This window comes from Channa argus, chromosome 7 (genome assembly GCF_033026475.1).
Source record: "Channa argus isolate prfri chromosome 7, Channa argus male v1.0, whole genome shotgun sequence".
Classification (NCBI taxonomy): domain Eukaryota; kingdom Metazoa; phylum Chordata; class Actinopteri; order Anabantiformes; family Channidae; genus Channa; species Channa argus.
The window spans coordinates 748482-762403 of NC_090203.1; positions in this window are offsets into that span (position 1 = coordinate 748482).

Sequence of the window (13922 nt, forward strand, 5' to 3'; positions counted from 1 at the left end):
GGGACTGGACAAAGCAGTGGCTTTTGACACCTTGAGAATGAGAACAGACTGCATCAACTGGGCACAGGCCCACCTGTCCCAGAGGTCAGGGGGGGTTTGGTCTGTGTCTCTGGAGGACATGTGAACGTTTCTTGTTTTACAGTCACAGAGACAATGAAAGAATCCAAAAGAGAAAAAAACGACAAAAACGAGGAGGTGTTATTTTCAGTCTGGGGGACAGGGGGACATTTCCATGGACTGCTTGTCTCTGTATTTTCTGTGGCTGCTTCCTGAGATGTAGAAGTTAAAAAAAGCTGTGATCCTGGTGTTTTTATGCCGACAATCAACGTGTAAACATTCAAGTTTAATCGTGGCCTGTAGAAGCTCACAGTCTGTCAGCAAAGCACAGATTCTCTACCTATTCTGGTTTTGCTGGACAATAAGACAAATGTAAAGCAACACAAACAGAAGCTGATTAAGGAAAAAAACACACTGTGACACTTGGGAGAATCCGTCTGTACTTTGTCTTTTTCCATCAGGTGTGACGTCTGTGATGATAATGGACACATCTGCTCAGCTTTCACTCTTCTTAATGACGGGTGTTTTTGAGTCTGAGCTTAAAAAAAGTCCTAAATCACCGTGTGCGGTGGTGAATCCTCATTGAAGTGATGAGCAATCAAAACACGAGCTGTTTCTCTGGAGCTCCGTCCTCTCCACTCATTATCACTGAGCAGAGACGCCCCAGCAGACGTCCAGTGTGTGGGTCAAAGGGCAGCTCAGGCCTGTGAGACCAGGTCTCGGGTAGATCTGCCAAACTGCCGCCCTTCATCCATCTTCCTTTTCTTCCAGAGAGGCTTCATAAATCCCAGTGGGGGCGTTGGTTGTAAACACGTATCGAACGCGAGGCCGCGCCACCATCGCCCGCTCTGACTTATTAACCCTGAAATACCACATCATCTGTCTCACTTCAGGCGTGCTGGGCTCATTTGTCCATGAGTCCCTGCAGCCTGCAGATAAACAGTCCCTCACACGGCGTCCTCTCACATAATGGGCTCAATAATGAATAGCTCCACACTGGACAATGGAGCAGCGGCCATTGTTCCAGTGGTGATGATGTGCACACGCAGAGCATCTGTCGTTCTTTACAGTGTGAGCCGTGACGTCTGTGCACGCTCAGGGACGTACTACCACACTTCCTGCAACCTCAGCACTTTCTCGGTGTTCACCTGTTGTCATGGTGATAATGAACAACGATCATCACTAAAGTCGGCAGAGAGAGGAATCCAGTATTGGCTAACAATCAGACGGACAGCTGACAATGGCCCAGTGGTATTTCTAAAGCTAATGAGGAAGTTAGAGAGCACAGAGACGTGGTGCTGATCCAATTACAACCCATCAAGTGAGTGGAGTGAGCACATCCTCACACACACACATTTGAACGCTGCTGGCTGCTGGTTTCTAATTGTTTCTCCTCAGAGAGACGCTGGGAAAGCAGCAAGCTGCACTAACCAGATTCCAAAGCTGAGACAAACGCATCTGGACAGTGGACAAGTAGATGATCAGAGCATCTTCACGTGAGGATAAACCATCATCCTCATCAGGTTTCAGGCCGTGATCCTGGTAAAATCGACTGTACAGTAACAGTAACACAGTTGGACAGATGTTGGATGAATGAGATTCGCACTTTTTATATATCCTGATATCTACATCATATTCCTGAACACATGACACAGACACACGTCATTCCATCACTGAGCTCTTTAACAGGAGAAGCTCTGGACAGAGCTTGGAGCTTTTCATCTGCACTCAACACGGAAGAATTACTGAGCTCACAGGGTCCCTGAACATCACAACAAATACTATAGTTATGCAGAAGCAATAGGTAAAAACACACGCAGAATACTAAAATACTAAAGTGACACAAAACTCAAAACATAACAACTAGAAGTTCTCAGCTCTCACAATAAATTCATACAGTGTTTGCACCACAGTGACTGTCACCAGATCTTTAGAGAGCTTTAAAAATTGAAAGTTACACTTACAAAACGACGTCTGTGGACACAGTGGAGGATCGTGTTTGCAGTTCTCATGTTTAACTGCAGCAGCAGTTGCAGCACGCGGCTGCAGCACATGAGACGGGGCGTCTCTCACACACCACCCTTCATACCGATGAAGACCATTTAAAAGATCAGATACATTAATCATGGTGGGAAGTCTGCAGACTCAGGCTCCACATTCGATTCAAAGGTCAAATGAGAACATTTTCTATTATTTTGTCCACCCTGTTTCTGTCAGTAAGGTGAAGAGTCACCAGAGTTTGGACAAAAACTGAACATTCCCACCTTTGTAAAGGAGGATTTAGAAGGTGCACCTGATAAACCGACACCTGAGTAGCCACTTCATTAGGAACACCTGTCCACTCTAACCCGTGACGTCTACTTTTACTTCTCGCGTTTTAAGATGTGGGGCCAAAACATTAGATCTACGTCTACTGTCTCCGGTTGTCTTGCTGCATTTACATGCTGAAAACGACATGTGAGACAGAATTTAAAGAGACACTTCACCTTTAGTAACTCAAAGAGTGAAAAAGAGTTTCATGTTTATTGACAGGCAGTGGACAGACAAACAGTTTGTTTGTCACTGTTTGCATCTTTGTTGTTTGACCTTTCCGGGACATTTCCGAGACACAATAAACTGTGCTGACCTTTAGTGCTCACAAACACTCTGCTGGGAGATTGACCAAGACTCAGTGTGAGGACACTGATGAACTACAGTCTGTAAAAAATGGTCCTTCCCATCTAAAAATGACCAGACCTTTAAACATGTCCTAAACCTGATGATTGTGCTTTGACTGATTCGTAGTGGGTTTAACTCGTTCCCTGAAAGCAACACTGAAGGTTTAAGAATAAAACTGAAGTCATAATATTTAAATACACTAAAGTCAAATGGGGATGATGAATATGTAATTAGCAATGAAGATGGGAAAGAGGAACCTGGAGGATCTAACAGGCTTAATGTGTCACACACGTGCAGGTGCTGGTCCGGGACTAGACTGATGATGTAACCAAGACTTGAGACAGACATGTGACTCCTAAGACAATTTCCTGTCCCAGTCTCTTCCTCTCTGCCTTGGTATTCGAGTGCTTCCTGTCTGACAGGTGATGAAGCTCATCCCTGTGTCTGCAGGAAGCTCAAACTGTGCAGCAATGTTTTCCACAGATGCATCATTTTGGCTGAGAAGCTGGAGTGAAGAACATCAGTTAATCTTTACTCCACGTGTTTCTGGTCACAGCCTGAAAACTGAGCTTCTGTGGCCTGAACCTTGTCTTCAGCAGTGAAATGTGTCCCACTGTCCCTGGAAAAAGCCTAGTAGCTTTGGGGCAAAGCCAAAAATATTCAGGAGGAAATGATTTGAAAACAGCTTAGAGCTGTCGATAAATGAGGTTTGGGTGTTGTGGGAAATTAAAAAACTTAAAATGGGGCGTCTGAGGGGCTTAATTAGAACAGCAGTCAAATCCATCAAACTCCTCTGGAGGATTTTTATTGTCCACTTTGGGTTTTTGTTTTAAACAACAGGAGACTGAAGCTTCTCTGTCTTATTTCTGTTAAAACATCAGAGAATCATTAAAAAAGTCCATAAATGCTGCTGGATGTTTGCTGTTCCTCCTCAGGTCGAGTGCTTTGCTGCTGAACTGAACACACACACACTTCAGTGCTGGTATTTTGATTGATGGTCAAATACAAAGAAACTGCAGAGTTCAGCCTGAACCAGGCCGAGTTTAGGCTGAGCTGTATTACACATCAGATATATGTGTCACCTTTAAGGTGACTTCACTTTTCGTCAGTGAATTCTGCAGCAGTTCTGTAGCAGCCACAATGTTTATTCCTGCAGAGATGGATTTTTATTTTTCTCCAGCTGTTCATCATTTTCCTCTATGAGCACATGCTCAGCACGGACACATACAAGCATTAGACATTTATTACCCTGAACAAATACTTTACTCTGTCGAAATGTTTTTGAAATATCAGTCACCAAAAATACAGAACATCATCAGCGGATAGTTGTGATGCTGACAGTCGGTCACAGCAGGTGGGGAACGGTGGCCAGTGAGGACGTGCACAGACCCATTTACCTGTACACAAAGACAGAAGGTTTGTCCAACCATGTCAGATTCCTTCAAGTGCTGAACAAGCAAATCACCTTCAGTTTGTGTCGTTTATTTACTTCAACAACAAGGCAGCAGACAGGGACCATGAAGCAGGACAAACGGGAGTCAAAGCGAGGAGACAGAGGGGGCGTCCAGAAAAACAGAGCAGGTAAATAACAGGTCTGTATAGTGAGGCCTCATCAGGTGAGAGACAACACATAACACACCTCTGCTGTGGACATGTGCAGTTTTATATCAACTTTCATTTTACCCGCAGGTGTTTGTGAACGCAGCATCACTGCTGGGACCTGTTCTGCTGATACACACATGCACTGACGCACAAAGCTGATGAAAAACATGAATGTCAGGGGACAGGAGAGCAACCTTAGATTTGGACAGGCCCCACCTGTGTCCTCCCAACAAGTTGAAAGCTTTTCCACTAGAACACATTTCTGTTTGCACGCGGGTCAGAAATGAGGCTCCTGGTGTTCGAGCACACAAACGCACCCGAAGTCAGACGGAGACGCCTGCAGAGCCACATTCTGCCAAATGTCAGCCACCGACAATGAAAAGGTTTTAAATGTCGGAGCTGAGGCCCCCACCCACCCACCAACCCACCAACCCACCCACCCAAGAACCTCCACATTTTCTCTGACATTAAGTTCTGATGCTCACGTTGGTGCAAACTAAACACTGAGAGCTGTTTCATTCCCTGTAATGTTTGGTGTCATATTTTATCCTGTTTTTCAATTATTATCAATATGTCCTGCTGCTTTTTATTCTTTAGTTTTTTTTAATATAGATTTTTCACACTGTACGAAGTTGCCTCACATATGCACATTTCTGCTGCTGTAATAATGGAAACTCCCCCACTGTGGGACAGATAAAGGTTTATTTGATCTTAAACTCTTTGAACTCCATTTAAATAAAAGTTTTACTGACTCAAACAAACAAGTGATTTTTACATTGGTTAAAAACACCAGTATGTCCAATTGTTCCCAGCACACGCTGTGGACATGTGTCTCAGACACCAACAAAAGGACGGTGTCTCAGCTGGAGTCACATCACCTGCTCTGTCCTTTCTGTCACTTTTATGTAGGAATAAACAGAGACAGCTGCAGCTGAGGGTCCAGTCAAACAGGACACACTGTGGACAAAGTGTTTTGGACCAGTTAACACACTAGAGACGCTATGTGCCCCAGTGTGTCCACAGCGAGTCCTGTGTCACTGCTGAGTTTTTTTTCTCTCCATCCAATTTCCTGGGAGCAGATTGCCTCAGTGAGACTATGCGGCAACACTGATGCAACGTCAGAGCAACGTGTGGAGGACAGATGAGCTGCGAGATGAGATTCATGAGTCCAGCAGGGAGTAGAGACTTTTTTACCCAGTTAACAGTCCACAGGTTCAAACTCAAAGTGGAAGCTGTTCCTGTTTGACAATTGACGCTGTTACCGGTGACAATTTGTGTGGGTTTCAGTGTCTGTGTGCAGACTGCTGAAAGGATTCTGGGCTTCACATCAACTCCATGTGTGACTGCATTTAATCGTGTATTGTACTAGAATTCAGAGGTACTTGTGTTTTCCATTTCAGAGAGACAGTATATTGTAGTTTTACACTACTACAATACAATGAGGTGACACCAACAGCCTCATCCTTTCTTTAGCAGTATGAGGTGAATGTGTGTCAGAGTTAACTGGTCCAAACCTCCTGATGTAACGCTGTCATTAGACAGTGCTGCACAGCTCTGTGCACTGAGGAACTAATGCAATTATTCCTGATGTGTTAATGAACAAACTGCACTCAGCCACAGAGAAGACGAGGAGCTCCAGGGTGACCGGCAGCAGGGAACAAAGGGTCTGTTTAAAGCAGGAGCAATTAGAGGCAATCGACATTCAGAAATTCTAATGAAGTCCCGTTAGCTGAGAGGAAGCAAAGGCCAGCGAGCAGCCGCCTGTCTGCAGCTCACTAACCTTTATTTAAATTGGGGCGCAGGGAGCCGTCGGTCACCGCGCTGCTCAAACTTTAACTGAGCACAGAAGAAAGTGTTGTTGCACTGCTGAGTCCTGCAGCTGAAATGATGAAATATGCATTAGGCTGAGACAAACTTTGACCTTGTTAAGAATGAAGACGTCCTTGTTTTTGGACGGGTCTCAGAGTCTGGAGGACAAAACGAGGACAAACATGAGGAGAAAAATCACCAACAACAGCTCCTGTTTTCCGTCTTCATCGTCAACAAGGATTTTACTGAAACATAAAGTCGACTAATGGACAATGTCCACACAGGCTCTATAACCTCTGATAACTAAATGTTATAGATGAAAACATCAGGACAGAAATATACACACAACAGTGTTTAAAGTTTCTGATCCTAACTTTTTATTCCTGCCCAGTTTGTGTCCATTACTGCTTCCATGTCTTTTGTGAGGACAAACTTCATTCAGTAATAGTACTAGTACATGCTAAAGGGTAAATGTAAATGTTCTGCACTCGCAGAACTCGTTGCACTGCACTCGCCCTAATCTGTGACAAACTGCATCCACAAATTGTGGAATGTAAATATGCGATTACTTTAAAGATGCCTCCATCTACAGTATATAATATCATCAAAAGAGGAATCTCTGCACAAGGGACAAGGCCAAAGGTCAAAACTGGCTCATTTAGCTCCTTTTCTGGTATCACAAACAAAAACCAAATATAAGTGAAGACACAAATATCAGGTGTTTCTGTGTTTGTAATTGGGGTGATGTCTCCTGACATATTGGAGCAAAGTGACAAATATTTAGTCAGAATATTAAATCTCTTTTTGTGTTCTGTGCTTCAGTGTTTCTCTTTTTATTTGGTTCTGTAATGGCTCCTCCACCCATGTGAGATTCCGTTTATGGGAGCTGTCATTTCCCTTCCTTTCATGCGCAGGTTTGGGTCTAAAGTTCTGCAAATTGCGTTCATATTTGAATAAACTGTTTTAAAGTTTCTACTGTTGGAGCAAAGTGTGGATTCAGTTCAGAGGCAAAGCTGTGTGGGAATAAATGAAGCCACACTGAGGGTGAGCAGCAGAGACACAGAGAAGAAGACTCACTCCGTTTCAGTCATTTGTCAGATGCTTATTTTGACTTAAAAGTGAGGAACAAGGCAGCAAACATCTAAGTAAAGGAGAAGATCCAAGTGCCTGCACTCATGAGTGATCGGAAGAGCAGAAAGGATTTTAGGAAGTTTTTGAATATTGTAAGTTTGGGAGCTTGTTTCATTATCATATGGAGAAACAAGCTTCATGAGCAGAAGTGTTTTCCTTGGAATCTCTTGTGAGGGGATGGGACCACCAGAAGCTCAGTGGGGGGGGGGCCTGTAGACCTGGTGCTGTTGAGTCGGCCCCTCTGTAGGAGACAGTCAGAGCTTTGACCTGATGAAGACTGAGACATGAACAGTGGTGTGATGTTTGTCCTTTTTGGCTGATTGAAAATGAGACGTGCTGCTGCATTTTGAATCATCATCGTCACGGTTGTATATTCAGAAAGAGTCTGATCTTTGTGATGTTCCTGTGGACAGGAAACAAAGCTGCATGTTGTGTACATCTCTCTTTGATAAATACACCTCATTCATTTTAAACAAGGTGGCCAAAATTCACATGCGTTGCCAGGACAACGAGCTCATCATCAACATTACCACAGGTGTGTAACAGTCCAGGTTTACAGCTGCAGTCAGAGAGGATCAGTTAAACGGCGATAAAACTGATTTTAAACGTGGGTTTGTTCTCCTCAGTTCAATAAGCTACGGTGTCGTCCTCAGTCGTCCTCAGAAACAGACATGTCTACAGTTGACCAGGGTTATGTCAGATGTTCTGTCTCCTCATGAACAAGTTTAATACATGAAGACTGGAACTATGTGTGAACTTCAGGCAGCTGCTTTTCACCGGAAGCAGCATAAAAAACAATTTCATATTTTACAGGTGAAACATTTCCAACAAAGTGAGTTTCTGTATTTACACACTGGCATCAATTACAGCCTCAGGACGGATTGACTCTGTAGCTTAGCTGGAAGAGCTGGGTGAGCAGTGGGGTCAGCGGATCGATTTCTGGCTCCTCCTGGATACAGGATACTGGATAAAGTTGTTCCTGGTGTGGGCGCCGTCCATGACTAACGTAAGTGAGAAGTTTTATTTCTGTAAGATGCACCGGAAACCGGTTTTCAGACCGACGTGTGTCACACAGACATCGTTATGGGGACTTAGGTCAACTTTAGCAGCAACAGCGAAGGTTTAATGAGACCACTCCAGCACCTGGTCTGAGTCGACACTCGACTCCTGGTCATCACTCAAATTAAAAGCTTCAGCAGCTGCAGGAAGGTTTCACAACATTTAACCTTAGAGCAACTCTCACTAACAGGAACACAGATCGTGGACATAATGAGCCAAATGCTGGACTCAGCTCCGCTAACGGCTGCGCAGAAAGTCTGCAAAAAAACCTGTTCAGGTTTGTCTGCTGGCACGACAAAGGAAACACACTGGGATCCTCATCGGGGACAAAACCAACATCTTATTTTCACAAACATCTGAAGCAGTGAGACAACACACACACACACACACACACACACTATGTGAATCAGTGTTAATGTGCATCACAACCTCTATCACACACACAAGTAAAGGAGAAGCAGACACCAAACGTCCCCAAACTCTGTCCTTTAAAATCACTTCATTAAATATGGATCATCTGTGTCTGTTACATCACTAGTTGGGAGAAAAGTACAGTGGTGTCAGAGAACAAACATGGACATGGCTGATTTTTCATGTGAAGCCAAACTAAACGATCGTGTGGGGACAGAATTATCAGGACGCTTAACTTGGCTCAGCTGCCCAAGTGTATTAAACAGGAGAAACTTGATTTCTCACTTCCCCTGTGAACGTACGAGTCATGTTTATGGATCTTTTTTAAACCCAGGTTTCCAGCAGAAGTCTTCAGGAACAGGGGAGCAGTGTTTCCTGCAGCCGTGGAGCATGAAGAAGATGAACAGAGAGAGATTCCATCAGTGTGACAGGAGATACTGAAGATTATATAATCAGAGCGTCGAGCTCAGAATTCATGTGAGGAAAGAAGCTAATTCAGGAGTCGGGAGAAATTCGGTTGCTCATCAATTAATTAAACCCAGTTACAGCTTAATAGACAGTGAACAGCAGCTGCACTGTGAACAGGTCAGAGATTAAACGTGTGTTGGTGGGTTATCTGCCATTTATACTGCAGACACTTTGTCAGGTGGACATGTAGGACCTGTGAGGACACTGTCAGGTCCGTCTCATTAGGACAAACAGAATCTGATAGAAGTGATGATCATCACGCTTCTAATCCAGTATAAAATTGTAAAAACCCGTCTGTCCTTGTAATCATTCATAATTTGGTTCCTTCTTGTCTGCAGTTTCCATCGAATCGGAAACAGGCAGCACATGAAAACAGGCCGAACAGTGTCACCTCTGGAACATGGACTGACTTGTTGGGTGCCCCCCCCCTGCAAGGAGCCCACCCAACCCTGATCTGTCTTTGATGCTCCTGAAAAAGGTGTCCACTTTAGTTTTAGCCCGCAGGTTTTTATTTTCACAGACCATGTATCACGTGGTCTTTACTCCAGAGACCCACCAGCAATAACTTCGTCCTGTTTTTTTAAAAGCAGAAAGAAAGAAAACACACAGCTTTATGAGCTCCATCTTCCAGCGTTGTAAAGACACACACACACACACACACACACACACATTAATTACACCCCCATAACTCAGCAGGGACGAGCAGAATCTGCTCTGATATGAGCTGAGTTACAGACTGAAGTGTGATTGTAGTAGAGGAGCAGTAACTTTGATACTTTCTGCTGAACCTTTGTTTCGGCACTTGAATCAGGTTCCAACTCTTCAAAAGGACATTTTCCCGCTTTAGAACTGAATCCAATTTTTGGCTGCTTTTCCATTTCCACACAACTTTATTATTTTTTTCAATGAAACGATGTGAAGAGCATTTTTCCTGTGGCCCTGCATCGTTTTCACCTCCTCTCTGCTTTGAAATGTGGGGATGTTGCTGCGAGTGTCCTGCTCTCAAAGGGCTCCGAGTTTCCCTGGAGAACAAATTTGCTGAGGTTCAAAGAGATGATTGACCTCTTTAGTACGTGGGCTCACTCTCACTGGGACTTTGATATGGAACAAAAAAACGTTTTCACCCTCTTCTCCATCTGTTTCTGCTGCAGCTCGGTGTCCAGTGTCCAGACTTCTGCTTTATTGGACTTTTGATGACAATTCTAAGGGTCTATACATCTTTATGGTCGGGACTCTATTCTGTAAAGAGCCTTGAGATGACTTTGTCGTGATTTGGAGCTATATGATCTATTGAAAAAAGTACCTACGTTTGATTCCTTCTAACTGAGCTCAGTGGACCTGGTGCTCATTTTGCTCCATCTCATGTCCACGTTACTGTGACAACTGAGGGACAGGAGGTTTGTTCAACAGGAAGCTCAAACACAGAACACCACAGAACAAGTCACGTTAGCGCTGACACACGGCGAACACATCAATCCATGCAGCTAATCATCACCATGGTAACAAGTGGAATCACACCCCAGCTGAGGATCCCTGTGTGCTCTTTCCTCTCCTGATGACAGGAAGTGAGCACAATTCATCATTTCCTTTATTTCTGCAAAGACACTGAAGAAACTGAGAACGTGTGTGAGAGTCTGGCCTTATTCTGTCCAACTTTATTTTCACTGTCATTAATTTTTATTCTGCTTTATGTAATTTTTTTTATCATCTCGGAACACAGCTGCAGTCAAGAGCAAAAAACAGTTAGTGTCAGACTTTGTCTTCTTCACTTCCTCCACTCGTATCATTTATTAAAGATTCTGAATTTAAAGCAGGAAGTCATAGGTTTTTCCTGATAGTTTCTGATAGAGACAAAAACCTCACTCACTGTGACAGAGTTTAGTTTGAACCATCACTGACCCTCATCACCCTGGTTGGAGCTTCATTCCAGTCTCTGAAGAGCAAATGCGTCTGAGTCTCTGCAAAGCCAAATTGAATGTTGCAAGATCGCAGGTCGCCAGCCAAAACACCAGAAGTGCTGAGTCAGAGAACAAGGTGCGTCACCAGTTTGGAAACATGTCATCCAGAGGAGAGTAACGAGTCAACGTGAGCACAGAAGAAGGTTTAGTATGTGTATGCTGACTGTGGACACGATTAATTTAGAAAATGACTGCAATGATCCTTTCTACCAGAGGACTCCACTACCTGTCTCTGCATGGATGAAAGAAGACCTCTTCCCATGTCAAAGTCCTGGTCTTCTCACTCAGAGCTTCATCACAACACAACATCAGGTGTTCAGTGATTGTTACCACGAAATCTGACAGAAATGTGGGGGACAACCAACTTAGCTTTACTGACCAGATCTCGTCAGTCTCTGCCGCAGGTTTCCCTCAAACATCAGAAAGACCCAGATCACTGTGCAGCTGCTGTTCAGATCTCTGCACTGGCTTCATCATGTTCAAAGCTCTGACTCTGACGTCCTGACTGCTGATGTCTGTGTCTTCTCTGAGAGAGGAGATTCAGCCAGTGGAGGCCAACACATGGACAACAGTCAGTGTTGGACCATTTGTTTCCTGTGTTTCGGTCTTTGTGCAGACGTATTGAAAGGAACCAACTGTGCAGGTGAGACTGAGCCTGTTGGATTGCAGCTTCCTCTGGGTCCATCCTCCATTCAAACACTGAACAATAGAACAATGAACAAATGAAAGGCGCACACACACACACACACACACACACACACACAGAGTGTCGAGCTACATGCAGACCGTTGGACATGCGGCAGCTCGGTGCCTTCACGCCTCTAGTTTATCAGGGTTCAAACATGGAGCAGAAACTCCTCTCTGCTCTGAGACGTCTCTGCTCAACTTAAAGTCCCAGCAGCTGATTAATACGTTCAATATATTTCATGCACCTCGAAAGTCTCCTGAAGACAGATAGTGGAGGACTTGATCACAGAGCCCCAGGGCTTGCTGCATCACTGCTTTTAAAATTATTTCATTTCTCCCATTTTTTACGACTCATTGAACTTTCACAGTCACTTCAGTTTAATTCAGCAATAATAGGATATTAATACAAATAGAGCCCCCTCCCCCCTCACAGGGTCCCTCTCAGATCACAGCTGTGTGCTTAAAGTATGGATGTCGGGTTCAGGTTTTCCACAGAAGCATTTTGGACACAGTATGAGGCAAACAGTAACAGATTTTGCCCTGAGTACGACCTGACAGGTTCAGCAGCTTCAGCCAATGGTTATCCAGCTTTTACAGCAAGTAAACTTTGTTAACTTGTTCCGTTTATTTCATGTTCAGATTGAAAGCACTTCAAATCTAATGTCTGACTATTTACAGTGAAATATCAGCATTCATTTCATTTAGGAGGAAACACAGCAATTTCATCTTTTTATTTTTGTAAATGTTGTGGTGTAAAGGTAATAAATGGAAATACTACCTCAAACTAGTACTTTCACATAAGACTTGAGTAAACGTACGTACCGGTTGTTGCTGTGTGTGTGTGTGTGTCATTTGAGGTCCTTTGTGTGGTTGAACAGACTGGGAGCAGCTTTAGCTCCTGGACGCTTCTCTGCTCCTCAGAGGATTTTCTGCAGTGAAAACCAGGAGCAGCTGCTGTTCATCGACCTTTCATCCAAACCAGATCCCTGTGGGATTTAAACCCCCAACCTCTGGCAGGGTTGGAGCTTCTCTCTGCCCGCTGAGCTCCATAGAGCTGTGACAGAGCCCCCCCCACCTCCCTGCAAACAGTCCAGCATAAAACTTCAATGTGAGCAGAGAAAAGCTGAAATGTATTGACTTTAATTCCCAGCTGAGCTGAGTTTCACCTGTTCACCTGTTAAACTGTTAAACTTTTTACGTTTCTGATCACGAGAATTCTGCTTATTGTGTTTGAAAACTGTAAGACTCACAGATCTGTAAAAAGCATCTGTTATTAAAATTACTGATATCAGTAATTACAGAACAAAGTGGGAGTAGATTTTGCTCTGTCTCACACACACACACACACACCTGCTCCCTAAGAAAATACAGAACATGTTCCAGCAGAAATTACCATGTTACAGAGAGAACATCTGTTTCTGTTTCAAACACCACACTAACAAATTAACGTTCACCGAGTTTAAAGGACAACTTTTATGATTCAACAATCCCCATCCAGTAAAATGGGTCACTTAACTCTCTAGTTTCACACATAGAAAAATGATCAAGTCACAGGAGAATTTTTCTTGTCTGCTCACTGATTGAATGTTTCTGGGGCTGGAACACAAAAGTAAACACAGGAACTTGCTCTTTGTTCGTTTGCTGATTATCTCGCTATTATAGTTTTTCCTCAGTTGCTAACATGTTCATTGAAACTGGGATCCACTTGATCATCATCATCATCATCATCACTTTCTTTGCACTCTTTTTCGTTGGTTTCAGTTTTTCATCCTTGGTTAAAGCGGTGACTCAACACGGTTTTATTCACTGTGGCAACAAAAGGAAAACACGTTTTCCCAGCTGATAGAAGTTATTGCAAAGTGATGAATCCATAATGGGTTTGTGTGGAACCCTCCACACAAACTGATCAGTGATCAGTCCTGATCAATAAAATCAGCTCAGTCAATGTGATGTTGATGAGAACCCCTCTACTAATTGTGTTTCATGTCTTCATTTTGATTTTTGGGATATTTCAACCAATAATTTTTTTATACTTGTATTTTCACTTCAGTGGCTGCAGTGCTCAGCTTTTCTATGTTTGAA